We start from the raw sequence: 15,891 nt of genomic DNA on the forward strand, positions 1-15,891 counted from the left end.
AAAGACAGTTAAATATGGCTCCCAATCAGAGACAACCAGCTGACACTCGTTGCCTCTGATTGGGAGTCACTCAGGCCAACATAGAAATACAAACATAGAATTACACACCCTGGCTCAACATAACAGTGTCCCCAGAGCCAGGGCGTGACAGTACCCCCCCCTAAAGGCGCGGACTCCGACCGTGCCAACTAAATACCACAGGGGAGGGACCGGGTGGGCACTCCGCCTTGGCGGCGGATCCGGCTCCGGGCCTGATCCCCACTCCCTCTCCAACCCCCCAAAGTACCCCTGGTCCGGTCTGGCCCCGCTGGCCGGAGCTGGACTGCACACTGATGGAGCGGATTGCTCTAGCTCCGGCGTAACGCATCTGAGCGGTGCCGGACCAGGCACCAGTGGAACAGGCACGGGCCGTGCCGGACCGACGACGCACACCACTGGCTTGGTGTGGGGAGCAGGAGCGGACCGAGCCGGGCTGACGAAACGCACCACTGACTTGGTGCGGGGAGCAGGAACGGGCCGGACCGGGCTGACGAAGCGCACCACTGACTTGGTGCGGGGAGCTTGGATGGGCCGGACTGGGCTGGCGACGCGCACCACAGACTTGGTGCGGAGAGCAGGAACGGACCGGACAGGGCTGATGAAACGCACCACAGACTTGGTGCGGGGAGCAGGAATGGGCCGGACTGGGCTGGCGACGCGCACCACAGACTTGGTGCGGAGAGCAGGAACGGGCCGGACAGGGCTGACGAAACGCACCACAGACTTGGTGCGGGGAGCAGGAATGGACCGGACCGTACTGGGGACACACACCACTGGCCCTACACCGGGATCTGGAATGGGCCGGACCGGACTGGCAACACACGCCAGTACCTCTCGCCGTGCCTCTACATCCTCCATCCCCTCTTCGACCAGTGGCCCCCGTAACCTGGCGGCCTCCTCTGGCAACCCGCTGGGCCGCTCTATCGCGGCCTCCTGCTGGTCCGACGTCGTGAGCCCCCCCCTAAAAATTTTCTGGGAGTCTCTCCTCCCCGTGGGCCAGGCCTCGATAATTCTCGCCCAACTCTCGCTCCTCTGCTTCCAATCTCCGCCATTCAGCTCCTCATTCGGCTTGACCCAGTCGAAGCTCTGCCTCCACTGTTGCCAAGTCCACCCACTCTGCTCCTCACTAGGCTGCTTGGTCCAGTTCTGGTGGTTTCTTCTGTCACGATCGTCAGGGAGAGACCAAGGCGCAGCGTTGAATGCGTACATATTTATTAATAGAATGATCACACGATCAAAACAACGGACGATAACGTGATGTCTACGGTTTAACACAAACCAAATAAGAACAAGAAACCACCAACACAAAGTGAAAGACAGACAGTTAAATATGGCTCCCAATCAGAGACAACCAGCTGACACTCGTTGCCTCTGATTGGGAGTCACTCAGGCCAACATAGAAATACAAACATAGAATTACACACCCTGGCTCAACATAACAGTGTCCCCAGAGCCAGGGCGTGACAGTGACATTGTGTCGTGTGACAAAACTGCACATTTTAAAGTGGCCTGTTATTGTCCCCAGCACAAGGTGTGCTGTTTAATCAGCTTCTTGATATGCCACACCTGTCAGGTGGATGGATTATCTTGGCAAAGGAGAAATACTCACTAACAGGGATGTAAACAAATTGGTGCACCAATTCTGAGAGAAATAAGCTTTTTGTGCGAACTGAACATTTCTGGGATCTTTTATTTCAGCTCATGAAACATGGGACCAACACTTTACATGTTGCATTTATATTTTTGTTCAGTATAATATATTGATTATTTAGTGTGAGAAGGGTATATGAATAACACCTCCTTCATAAAGAAATCCTCAATTGAGATTTTCACATTGGACTTATAACCATACTTCACTCCTGATTAAACTATTCAAATCTACAGTAATTCAGATAATTACATCACCCTTTGTCATATATTCTATGTATCCAATCAAAGCTGTAAAGTACTGTGACATAAGTGCAATGCTAAATTTCTACCCTTTTGATGGCTATGTTGTCTTGTTGAACCATGAATTTCTCATTGTCTCTTTTAGATGTACTACACATGGTTCAATTAAAAAGCTAAATATATGGACTATATATGCGTGGCAAAAAATGTGTGCATTTCTTTAATTATACTTTTAACCAGCATACAGTGGGGAATAAAAGTATTTAGTCAGCCACCAATTGTGCAAGTTCTCCCACTTAAAAAGATGAGAGAGGCCTGTAATTTTCATCATAGGTATACGCCAACTATGACAGACAAATTGAGAAAAGAAAATATCCAGAAAATCACATTGTAGGATTTTTAATGAATTTATTTGCAAATTATGGTGGAAAATAAGTATTTGGTCAATAACAAACGTTTCTCAATACTTTGTTATATACCCTTTGTTGGCAATGACACAGGTCAAACGTTTTCTGTAAGTCTTCACAAGGTTTTCACACACTGTTGCTGGTAGTTTGGCCCATTACTCCATGCAGATCTCCTCTAGAGCAGTGATGTTTTGGGGCTGTCGCTGGGAAACACGGACTTTCAACTCCCTCCAAAGATTTTCTATGGGGTTGAGATCTGGAGACTGGCTAGGCCACTCCAGGACCTTGAAATGCTTCTTATGAAGCCACTCCTTCGTTGCCCGGGCGGTGTGTTTGGGATCATTGTCATGCTGAACGACCCAGCCACGTTTCATCTTCAATGCCCTTGCTGATGGAAGGAGGTTTTCACTCAAAATCTCACGATACATGGCCCCATTCATTCTTTCCTTTACACGGATCAGTCGTCCTGGTCCCTTTGCAGAAAAACAGCCCCAAAGCATGATGTTTCCACCCCCATGCTTCACAGTAGGTATGGTGTTCTTTGGATGCAACTCAGCATTCTTTGTCCTCCAAACATGACGAGTTGAGTTTTTACCAAAAAGTTATATTTTGGTTTCATCTGACCATATGACATTCTCCCAATCCTCTTCTGGATCATCCAGATGCACTCTAGCAAACTTCAGACGGGCCTGGACATGTACTGGCTTAAGCAGGGGGACACGTCTGGCACTGCAGGATTTGAGTCCCTGGCGGCGTAGTGTGTTACTGATGGTAGGCTTTGTTACTTTGGTCCCAGCTCTCTGCAGGTCATTCACTAGGTCCCCCCGTGTGGTTCTGGGATTTTTGCTCACTGTTCTTGTAATCATTTTGACCCCACGAGGTGAGATCTTGCGTGGAGCCCCAGATCGAGGGAGATTATCAGTGGTCTTGTATGTCTTCCATTTCCTAATAATTGCTCCCACAGTTGATTTCTTCAAACCAAGCTGCTTACCTATTGCAGATTCAGTCTTCCCAGCCTGGTGCAGGTCTACAATTTTGTTTCTGGTGTCCTTTGACAGCTCTTTGGTCTTGGCCATAGTGGAGTTTGGAGTGTGACTGTTTGAGGTTGTGGACAGGTGTCTTTTATACTGATAACAAGTTCAAACAGGTGCCATTAATACAGGTAACGAGTGGAGGACAGAGGAGCCTCTTAAAGAAGAAGTTACAGGTCTGTGAGAGCCAGAAATCTTGCTTGTTTGTAGGTGACCAAATACTTATTTTCCACCATAATTTGCAAATAAATTCATTAAAAATCCTACAATGTGATTTTCTGGATTTTTTTCCTCATTTTGTCTTTCATAGTTGACGTGTACCTATGATGAAAATTACAGGCCTCTCTCATCTTTTTAAGTGGAGAACTTGCACAATTGGTGGCTGACTAAATACTTTTTTTCCCACTGTATGCCCAAATGTTGAGCAAACTCATAATCCTATTGCATCGGGTTGCCTTACAATTATACGTTGAATCAACATTATTTTTTTTAGCTTATAGCAATATTTACAATATTACAATAGTATTCCCTAAATCAATAGTTCAATAGCCTATGGAAGAAAATGTGTTGATGGAAATAAAATGTTCCATATTTGCCTCTAAAGAGTGTGTGTATCATAGTGGACTTGGACATTGTGATGATGAGCTAGCAACTAATTCCTGATTGAGAGAGTATATGTTCAAAGTTGAGTGTTGGAATAGTTTAGCATGTCAGCACATTGTCTATGGACCTGTGAGGTCAGGCCAGGGCCAGTGGGAAAAGCAGGGACTTCGTCAGATTGGAATGCAGTTGCAGTTGCGACTGGCAAAGCCCTAAGGAGTCCAAGCTGTCTTAGTGGATCACATTGTCACTCACCTTGACGTACAGTAGGCTTACACTCATTGATGCTCTCACAAACATTGTAGAGCGCATCAGCCCCTCTGTGTGTGTGTGTGTTTGTGTGTGTGTGTGTGTGTGTGTGTGTGTGAGAGAGAGAGGTTGATATGGAACGAAGTTGAGAGAGAGAGCAATAGAGAGAGAGAGAAAGGTTGAGTGAGTGAGAGGCTGGAAGAGAGCGTCATATGGAGAGAGCGATAGCGAGAGAGGTTTAAACTTTAGAGGCCCTGCTGATCAATGGCAGTCTGTGTTTAGTGTGAATTGTGAAGCGTGGCTAAATGGCCAAACAGTTGTACAAATAAAGCGTGTGGAAGTGAAGGCTGGGTCATTACTGCCTACTGAGATGTTTTATTGGCGTGGTCTTCCTATATAATAGACCCAAGTCATAATTGTTGAGGTTATTGTTTGAATCAAAGCTGTAAATCAGTACCCTATACTTCACCTCTATACTGAAAACAAATAACTATGCCTCCATGTCCCCTGCAGTTAATCTCTATAACCCATGTACAGTAAGAGGACAGTTGGATGTTCAGGGTTTATGTCTTAGTGATTCATAGTGATTTATTATGGTGAAACTGGACACTGGCTCCTTCGTCTAAAACATACACCATCACACATCATCCAAACGTTGAGCTGCCTAAACTCCCTAGAACACCCTGGAACTTCTGAATGCAGAAGGAGGACTTCCTGTAAGGGTTTTCCGAGGCACAAAAGCCCGTCTATGCACCCTGAAGACCCTAACCATAACCAGAAATATCACTCACTGCTTTTCCATTTAGAGCCTCTCTCACCCCACATTCATGACCTTTGACTGAAAAGTTACTGTGTTTCATTGTCTCACATTGACATGGTTGCCATGACAACAGTTATAGATCGTTATAGTGTATGGGTAGGGTAATACTCTGACTTCTTGTTACACATTCAGCCCTATAGGGACACCTATGGCCCTGACCAGTGAACCTGAGAGCCTGAAAAGCAGGTCCATTCCATCCACCTGATCTGTTTAGTATGGTTACACTCATTTTGATTATTTGTGCACGTATACATGCACAAATGTCATGTGTGCTCACAGACACTCAGACACTCAGACACACAAACACACACACACACACACAGACACACACACACACACACACACGGGACAGTGGTGAAAGGTCCCACTTAGATCAAACTCTTTACAGTTTTTCCCGATTGCTTGAGCACATTTGTCAAAACAGAATTCACTCTTTCGAAACAATTTACACGCAGCCACAAACTGAAACACATTGGCCAAAATTACACATTTAATTTGCTAAATGCATTAAGACCCTAATCCTAACATGGGTAACCCTCTATTATATGTCTGTGCCATTTATTGATACTATAATTATAGTATGCACTATAAAAGGCAAGTAAACATATTATCAAAGCATGGGCTGTATTCTTTGTCCTAAAACGATTTTTACCAAAGATGACCAATGCAGAAAGAATGTCACTGAATATGAAGAAACAATAGGCTTTATTTGACCTTTTTCCATTTTAATGGAAGATTAACTATCTTCCTCTATGCCTCTGCCTCTGCCTCTGCCTTTGTACTTGCCCTTGGCCTCTTACTTGGTCCATTCTTACAAACAGCAACTCAGAGGTGACCTATTTTATGCATGAACAAGGACTGATTGCTGATTGAACAATTGAACAAATAAGTTAAGCACACGCGCAGGAGAGGTTCACATTCATGGGAGTAATTGGTATCAGATGTGACCAAATGTTTTAATTTTATTTGTCATGATTTACTCAACGGTTTTGCATCTTTTGTGGAGAGTTGTGTTTACTGTTTAGCAAAAATGTGCTTAGCATTTGCATTGTGTTTGTGAAAGCAATGAGAAGTGACGTTTTGCAAAAAATAATACTGTTGTGCTCATTAGGTTATGATGGAGATCAAGTGGACCCCAGTTTCATTAAAAGTGTCTTAGCAATCGAGGAAAACTGTAATTGTAAATATTTGGGTGAAGGTTTAACAGTAGGAACTGTAGCCATATTGATGAAAGGCTGACAGAGCACACATTCACATGTGCTTATGAACTTATGCACGCATGGACCATAGGACTGATCTTCAACTCAATGTTACCTCTCCACCGAACACCCCATGAGACACCTTACATGGTGCAAAAAAACACAGCCACTGGAAAGCAATTCAATAATAGAAACTAGATCCTGTTCGACTACCCTCCACACCTTTGAGGAACTGTTGACCACTGGTGCTGCATAGGTCTTCCCTGATATAGCCTTTCGTGCCCAATTATGTACATTGAAAAAATATATAAACGCAACATGTAAAGTGTTGGTCCCATGTTTCATGAGTTGAAATAAAAGATTCCAGAACTTTTCCATATGCACAAAAAGCTTCTTTCTCAAACATTTTGTGCACAAATTAGTTTACATCCCTGTTAGTGAGCATTTCTCCTTTGCCAAAATAATCCATCCACCTAACGGGTGTGGCATATCAAAAAGCTGATTAAACAGCATGATCATTACACAGGTGCACCATGTGCTGGGGACAATAAAAGGCCACTCTAAAATGTGCAGTTTTGTCACACAACACAACGCCACAGATGTCTCAAGTTTTGAGGGTGCGTGCAATGGGCATGCTAACTGCAGGAATGTACACCAGAGCTGTTGCCAAATAATTGAATGTTCAGTTCTCTACCATAAGCCACCAACGTCATTTTAGAGATTTTGGCAGTGTGTACAACTGGCCTCACAACCGCAGAGCACGTGTAACCACACCAGCCCAGGACCTCCACATCCGGCTTCTTCAACTGCGGGATCGTCTGAGACCAGCCACCCGGACAGCTGATGAAACTGTGGGTTTGCACAACCAAAGTATTTCTGCACAAACTGTCAGAAACTGTCTCAGGGAAGCTCATCTGCGTGCTCGTCGTTCTCACCAGGGTCTTGACCTGACTGCAGTTCGCCGTCATAATCGACTTCAGTGGGCAAATGGTCACCTTCGATAGCCGCTGGTACGCTGGAGAAGTGTGCTCTTCACGGATGAATCCCGGTTTCAACTGTACCGGGCAGAGGGCAGACAGCGTCGTGTGGGCGAGCGGTTTGCTGATGTCAACGTTGTGAACAGAGTGCACCATGGTGGCGGTGGGTTTATGGTATGGGCAGGCATAAGCTACGGACAATGAACACAATTGCATTTTATCGATGGCAATTTGATTGCACAGAGATACCGTGATGAGATCCTGAGGCCCATTGTCGTGCCATTCATCCGCCGCCATAACCTTATATTTCAGCATGATAATGCATGGCCCGTGTCGCAAGAATCTGTACACGATTACTGGAAGCTGAAAATGTTGCAGTTCTTCCATGGCCTGCATACTCACCAGATATGTCACCCATTGAGCATGTTTGGGATGCTCTGGATTGACGTGTATGACAGCATGTTCCAGTTCCCGCCAATATCCAGCAACTTCGCACAGCAATTGAAGAGGAGTGGGACAACATTCCACAGGCTACAATTAACAGCCTGATCAACTCTATGCGAAGGAGATGTGTCGCGCTGCATGAGGCAAATGGTGGTCACACCAGATAGTGACTGGCTTTCTGATCCACGCCCCTACCTTTTTTTAAGGTATCTGTGACCAACAGATGCATATCTGTATTCCCAGTCATGTGAAATCCATAGACTAGGGCCTAATTAATTTATTTCGATTGACTGATTTCCTTATATGAACTGTAACTAAGCATGTTGCGTTTATATTTTTTGTTCAGTGTATATTAACCCTGGATTGCTGATGCTATGTATTGGCCAATGACAGGTTTTGAAGCCACCAGTCGGCCATATTGGCACTTCTCAGGAGGTGTGGCAGGTAGCCTAGTGGTTCAGCACATTGGGCCAGTAATCGACAGGTCGCTGGTTCGAATCCCTGAGCAGACAAGGTAAAGAATCTGTTGATGTGACCTTGAGCAAGACACTTAACCCTAATTGCTCCTGTAAGTCACTCTAGATAAAAGCATCTGCTAAATGACAAAAAAAAGCAGTCCTCTGAATGAAAGGAATTCTATGGTGTTTCAATGACAATTGTACAAGTTTTTTTTTTTTGTTGAATTGGGACAGTAACATTAGTACTTTCAAAAATGTTTTTAATATATATATATATATTTAAATGTTTATCTCACATAATGTAAAAAGTATGCATTGAGGTGTATGTAATAGAATAAACAAATGTAGATAATTTGAGGGTATTTTCATCCATATTGGGTGAACCATTTAGAAATTACTTTGTGTACATAGTCCCCCCATTTTAGGGGACCAAAAGTATTGTGACAAATTCACTAGTAAAAAGTTAAGTATTTTTTGGTCCCATATTCATTGCACACAATGGTTACATCAAGCTTGTGAATCTACACATTTGTTGGATGCATTTGCTTTTAGTTTTGGTTTTGTTTCATATTATTTTGTGCCCAATAGAAATTAATGATAAATAATGTATTGTGTCATTTTGGAGTCACTTTTTTGGTAAATAAGAATAGAATATGTTTTCTAAACACTTCTACATGAATGTGGATGCTACCATGATTACGGATAATCCTGAATGAATCGTGAATAATGATGAGTGACAAAGTTACAGACGCACAAATATCATACCCCCAATACATGCTAACCTATCACCATTACAATAACAGGGGAGGTTAGCATTTTTTTGGGGGGGGGGTATGCTTTTGTACGTCTGCACTTTAACCTCATAGTCATTGTATCATTTTAAATCAAACGTTCTGGAGTACAAAGCCAAAACAACAAAAAATGTGTCACTGTCCCAATACTTTTGGAGCTCACTCATATCTCTCAGACACCACACATGCACATTCCAGATCCCATCACATCCCATATCTCCACCTGAAGCAACCTGGCTACAACCAAGGTCATCCTAATGAATAACACCACTGAGAGAAAAACCCGTAGGCAGGAAGAGTAAGGAGGAGAGCAAATTCCCCTGCTCATGAGTAAGACACTGTTCTAACTTCGGACATCTCCATGATTGATGAGACAGTAATTTGTGTTCAGGTACAGTAATCATAACTTCCACAGGAAAAGCAGCTACGAGTTTCAGCCCATAGAAATGTGCGGCCTAAAAATAGGATGTCTTTGGTCCTTTGGCTTCTGAGGCGTTTAAGGGCCCTGACTTTTTTGTTTCAATGATTTATCACACAGAAGCCTCATTATACCACATACCTACATGTGTCCTTCTGAGAAAGGCACTGAAATTGCTCTCGCCATCAAAGCGGTCTGGTGCAATCAGCCCAGTTACAGTCTAGAAATATCCTCTCCCATCATAATCTCTGGTCCCAGTGCCAACATACACAGTGCAGCTGAACGGTTGAAGCGTGAAAAGAGGCAACACAAACCCAACATGATCTCAGTCCATGCTACACACAAAACCACCCAGATCCAATGTAGCATTTTTGCATTATATACAAAACCTTATGTCTTATCATTGCAAGCCAATAAGGTACACACACACACACACACACACACACACACACTGGTTTAGTCAAATACTGTAAACTGTATAGTGTTATTCTACACTAAAGTCTTATCACACCCTCAAGGGCTGTGCAAACAACAATTCCCCCTCCCCCGTTTCCGCATAGCAAACACACTCATACAGTCTGTCTATTGAAATCACTGGCCACTTTAACAAATGGAACACTAGTCACTTTAATAATGTTGACATATCTTGCACTACTCATCTTATATGTATATACTGTATTCTATTCTATAATATTCTACTGTATCTTAGTCCATGCCGCTCTGTCATTGCTTGTCCATATATGTATATATTCTTAAATTCCATTCCTTACTAGATTTGTGTGTATTGGGTATATGTTGTGAAATTGTTAGATATTACTTGTTAGATATTACTGCACTGCACAACTGGCTTCCAGTTGAAGCTCGCATCCGTTACAAGACCATGGTGCTTGCCTTTGGAGCAGCGAGGGGAACGGCACCTCTGTACCTTCGGGCTCTGATCAGTCCCTACACCCAAACGAGGGCATTGCGTTCATCCACCTCTGGCCTGCTGGCTCCCCTTCCTCTGCGGAAGCATAGTTCCCGCTCAGCCCAGTCAAAACTGTTCGCTGCTCTGGCACCCCAATGGTGGAACAAGCTCCCTCACGACGCCAGGACAGCGGAGTCACTCACCACCTTCCGGAGACATTTGAAACCCCACCTCTTTAAGGAATACCTGGGATAGGATAAAGCAATCCTTCTACCCCCCCCCCCACACACACAGCGGAGTCGCGCACCACCTTCCGGAGACATTTGAAACCCCACCTCTTTAAGGAATACCTGGGATAGGATAAAGTAATCCTTCTACCCCCCCCCCCCCACCCCCCCCCCCCCCCCCCCCCCCCCCCCACAGCGGAGTCACTCACCACCTTCCGGAGACATTTGAAACCCCACCTCTTTAAGGAATACCTGGGACTGGGATAGGATAAAGTAATCCTTCTACCCCCCCTCCCCCCCCCCCCCCCCCCCACACACACACAGCGGAGTCGCTCACCACCTTCCGGAGACATTTGAAACCCCACCTCTTTAAGGAATACCTGGGATAGGATAAAGTCATCCTTCTACCCCCCCCCCCCCCCCCCACCCCACAGCGGAGTCACTCACCACTGGGATAGGATAAAGTAATCCTTCTAAAAAAAAATGTGTAAAGTGGTTATCCCACTGGCTATAGGGTGAATGCATCAATTTGTGAGTCGCTCTGGACTAGAGCGTCTGCTAAATGACGTAAATGTGCCCTTGAGCAAGGCACTTAACCCTAATTGCTCCTGTAAGTCGCTCTGGATAAGAGCGTCTGCTAAATGACTAAAATGTAAATGTAAATGTAGAAGCACAAGCATTTCGCTACACCCGCAATAACATCTGCTAAACATGTGTATGTGACCAATCAAATTTGATTTGATTTTTCATTCCTGAAATATATAGAAACTCCTTATGCAAACGTTGCAGTACGTCGTGTTGGAACGTCTTGTCACCCAACAGGTATATGGTACATATTATCACACTGGTAGTACTACACTTTATTACATTGGTTGACCTCAATAAGCACTGGAACTGTCTCTGTCATACAAGGTAATCGGCATGTCCATACTTGACCTGGAGTCAGAAATGAACTGATGTCTGAAGTGGGATGAATCCGTTTATACACGCTGAGACAAACAAGCTGACGTAGGAAATGTAGTCAGGCTGACAGGCCTCTTGTTTATAATGAAGTCTTGGACTGAGGAGGTGTTTTCATTAGAGAGTGTATAGTGCCACCAGCCAGCACTCGGGACAGTTGAAGGGAGGAGAGAGGAGTCAATGGATGAAGTTATTTGATGAGCTCAGATGTTGTTCATAGACGCTTAGTGAGAGTAACCAATTCAATAACAAGCAGCCCTGACACACACATTTTTATATTTACATTTTAGCAAACTAAGTAGATGATCTTATCCAGATGACTTATGCACACACACACACACACACACACACACACACACACACACACACACACACACACACACACACACACACACACACACACACACACACACTCACGCACACACTCACACATACATGTACGCACTCACTCACTCACACACGCATGCTCGCACTCACAAACACACACAGGCACGCACACATACACATAAACATACATATTCCTTGAGGTCAAAAAGGTTATACAAACACGACCCCACTATGTAAATCAATGTCCTCTGCCCTGTAGAAGAAAGGGGTTTTTGTTGAAACAAATTGATGATGTTTCCTGCCCTACCACTGCCATGACATTTAGTTGACTGCTTTGACAGACACATTTTTTTTCTAAAGGAGAATGGAATTCCAGTCTCTTTTTCATATTTGGACACATTATTTAGACAGGAATGTAGAGAGGGAAATAGACAAGTAGGAGAAACAGTGGGAAGGGAGGGTGTGGGGAATGAACCACAGTCTCAGACAGGGTCGTACAGTGCATTTGGAAAGTATTCAGACCCCTTGACTTTTTCCACATTTTGTTACGTTAAAGCCTTTTATAACATTTATTAAATAAATAAAAATACCACATAATGACAAAGCAAAAACAGGTTTTTAGAATTTTTGCAAATGTATAAAAAAACAAAGCATAAATACATTATTTACATAAGTATTCAGACCCTTTGCTATGAGACTCGAAATTGAGCTCAGGTGCATCCTGTTCCCATTAATCATCGAAGGAATTGTCCGTAGAGCTCCGAGACAGGATTGTGTCGAGGCACTGATCTGGGGAAGGGTACCAAAAAAATTATGAAGCATTGAAGGTGCCCAAGAACACAGTGGCCTCCATCTTCCTTAAATGGAAGAAGTTTGGAACCACCAAGATTCTTTCTAGAGCTGGCCGCCTATCCAAACTGAGCTCTGAAAGAGCTGCAGAGTTCCCCTGTGGAGATGGGAGAACCATCTCTGCCACACTCCACCAATAAGGCCTATATGGTAGAGTGGCCAGACGGAAGCCACTCCTCAGTAAAAGGCACATGACAGCTTGGAGTTTGCCAAAAGGCACCTAAGGACTCAGACCATGAGAAACTAGATTCTCTGGTCTGATGAAACCAAGACTGAACTCTTTGGCCTGAATGCCAAACGTCATGTCTGGAGGAAACCTGCCACCATCCCTACGGTGAAGCATGGTGGTGGCAGCATCATGCTGTGGGGATGTTTTTCAGTGGCAGGGACTGGGAGACTAGGTAGTTTCGAGGGAAAGATGAACAGAGCAAAGTACAGAGAGATCCTTGATGAAAACCTGCTCCAGAGCGCTCAGGACCTCAGACTGGGGCGAAGGTTCTCCTTCCAACAGGACAACGACCCTAAGCACACAGCCAAGACAACGCAGGAGTGGTTTCAGGACAATTCTCTGAATGTCCTTGAGTGGCCCAGCCAGAGCCCGGACTTGAACCCGATCTAACATCTCTGGAGACCTGAAAATAGCTGTGCAGTGACGCTCCCCATCCAACCTGACTTTGAGAGGATATGCAGAGAAGAATGGGAGAAACTCCCCAAATACAGGTGTGCCAATCTTGTAGCGTCATACCCAAGAAGAATCTAGGCTGTAATTGCTGCCAAAGGCGCTTCAACAAAGTACTGAGTAGAGGGTCTGAATACTTATGTAAATTTGATATTTCAGTGTTTTATTTTTAATACATTTGCAAAAATGTCTAAAAACCTCTTTTTGCTTTTTCATTACGGGGTATTGTGTGTAGAATGATGAGGGGAAAAAGCGATTTAATCAATTTTAGAATAAGGCTGTAACGTAACAAGATGTGGTAAAAGTCAAGGAGTCTGAATACTTTCCGAATGCACTGTATATGTGCCAACAGCTGGGAGTGTTACCACTCGACCACAGGCTCTGCATGAGACAAGACACAAGCCCATAAAATCAAAGATCATTCAGAATCTCCTGTGGATCTAAGTGAAGGATCTTGACCCACCAACTATTTGTGCAGTCACACCCCTTTCAGTACCCTGTGCTGAGACTGTCTGGTCTCAAGAGGGTCTAGCTCTCTTTGTGTAGTTCTCCATAACTCTCTCTCTATCACGTGCATGTACACACACACACACACACACACACGCACACACAGAGACACACACACACGCACACGCACGCACGCACACACAGACACGCATGCACACACACACAGACACACACACACACAGAGACACGCACACACACACACGCACACACACACACACACACAGACACGCATGCACACACAGACACACGCACATGCACGCACACACACACAGACACACACACAAACACACACACACACACACACATATACACACACACACACACACAAAGAAACCAGTTGATAAACCTGTTCAAATAGTTCATTAAATCATAGGCTCAGGAGTGCCTTCCTGCGGAAGAGTTGAACCAGACCTTAAATCAAACTAGCCTTTAAGTGATCTGACACCTCTTTGCTCTATACCTACATGTCAACCCAACTCTGTGCAATAAAGCAAGAAAGTAACTCTGCAGTTTCAAGATTTCTTATAGTTGTTATTCTTATTTTCCACATCCCTAAATTATCCCTGGGCTCGAACACTGGGTCATTAATTCCCATGATCAGTGAAAGGCCCCATTGAATAGGGGGCTGGTGGTGGTAAGTGGGTTTATAGGCCACACAGGGCCAGTTGTGCAGAGCCAAAGTGCTGTTGGTAAGAGCAGCATGGCTACAGACCTTGAAGGGCACTGTCCCACAGGACACTCTCAAAAACATCCACCCATTTCCTCCATAGGGAGGCTCTCAACCTGCCAAACCCAGAAGTACCGTTGTGTGTGTTCTGATCTGGAACCAAACAACAATTAGGTTTTAATACACCCACCCAGAGGGAAGAAATGTGTTTCTTATTCTGGCATCGATCAGAATTTCGGGGTAAAAGTTCAGGTTGCTGGAAGTACAGATTTCAGGTATTTTTAGGGATGGATGGTTTTAACTAGTTATGTTACGTAGTATGTACGTATCTGTGGGCCCATTCCAGGATACTGAACAGGTCTAGTATATGGAGCTAGGCATATGAGGCAGAACACACACACAGAAACTCACATTACTATATGGCCGACAGCGATGGTCAAAAAGAAGGAGAGAGGGATGCACCTTAGAGGACTAAAGCAGGTTAACACACCTGAGAGAGTTAGTCTATAGCTATTGCTAATCCTACTCCCTGACCTTGGGAATTTTCACATAACTTTTTAAGCCCTCTTGACATTCAACACCATACCCCAACAGCCATATTTCCCCTATTCAAATCTCTCCAACAGTCACTCCCAGTCCAGACACACCCACAGCCCTCTAAGCCCTCTTCCTACACCCCAAACCACCGGAGCTGTTTTCATATTTCTCCTCCTTTGTACCCCACCACAGTCTTTCTCACTCACACTAGCGAACTTCACAATGTGGATGTCAGCCTGTTAAAACGGACCAATGTTATTTCCACCAGGAGGACTGAAACAGAGCCATTCAATGCATTTATATTGGTCATGCTATGAACTCTTTCTGTATGCATAGTTTGTATAGGCAGGTGTAAATCCAGGCCTGGTAGGTTTCCTCATTCCTGGCAGTCTGGCTGTAATCATATATAATGAGCGTGTCTGTGAATAGATCCTTTAGCATCAGCCACAGCTACGGAAGTGTGACCAGGTGTCGCTGTTGTGATACAGTGTGCGGAGGAAGTGCGGTAATCCTGTTTGTGCAGACATTCTGATCCTCTGTAATTTCACTTGTCTCTGTTCATCCTTCCCCTTCCTCTCCTGTCAGCAGTGCCCTACAGGGTTAAACACATCACACAGAAGAAACTGAGCTACTTGTTGTATGTGAATGGAGTTAATATTTTTCACTCAAATACAGGCCATGTATGGCAAGTGTATGTATTATCAGAGAGTCTGTCATTATAATGCCATAATGGGACAAACAGACTGTTTTCAAAAACCTGTAAACTTAAGTTTAAATTACTTTTTTGTTTTGCAGGAAATGATCTATCAACAAAGGCTTCAGGCATTGATAAATCTAAACCAGGATTGTGGCCATTACATAACCATTATTCACAGGTAATTATATGGAAAGCTTGAACCAGTTAGAGA

Source organism: Coregonus lavaretus, assembly GCF_964263955.1.
Source record: "Coregonus lavaretus genome assembly, chromosome: 13".
NCBI classification, from domain to species: domain Eukaryota; kingdom Metazoa; phylum Chordata; class Actinopteri; order Salmoniformes; family Salmonidae; genus Coregonus; species Coregonus lavaretus.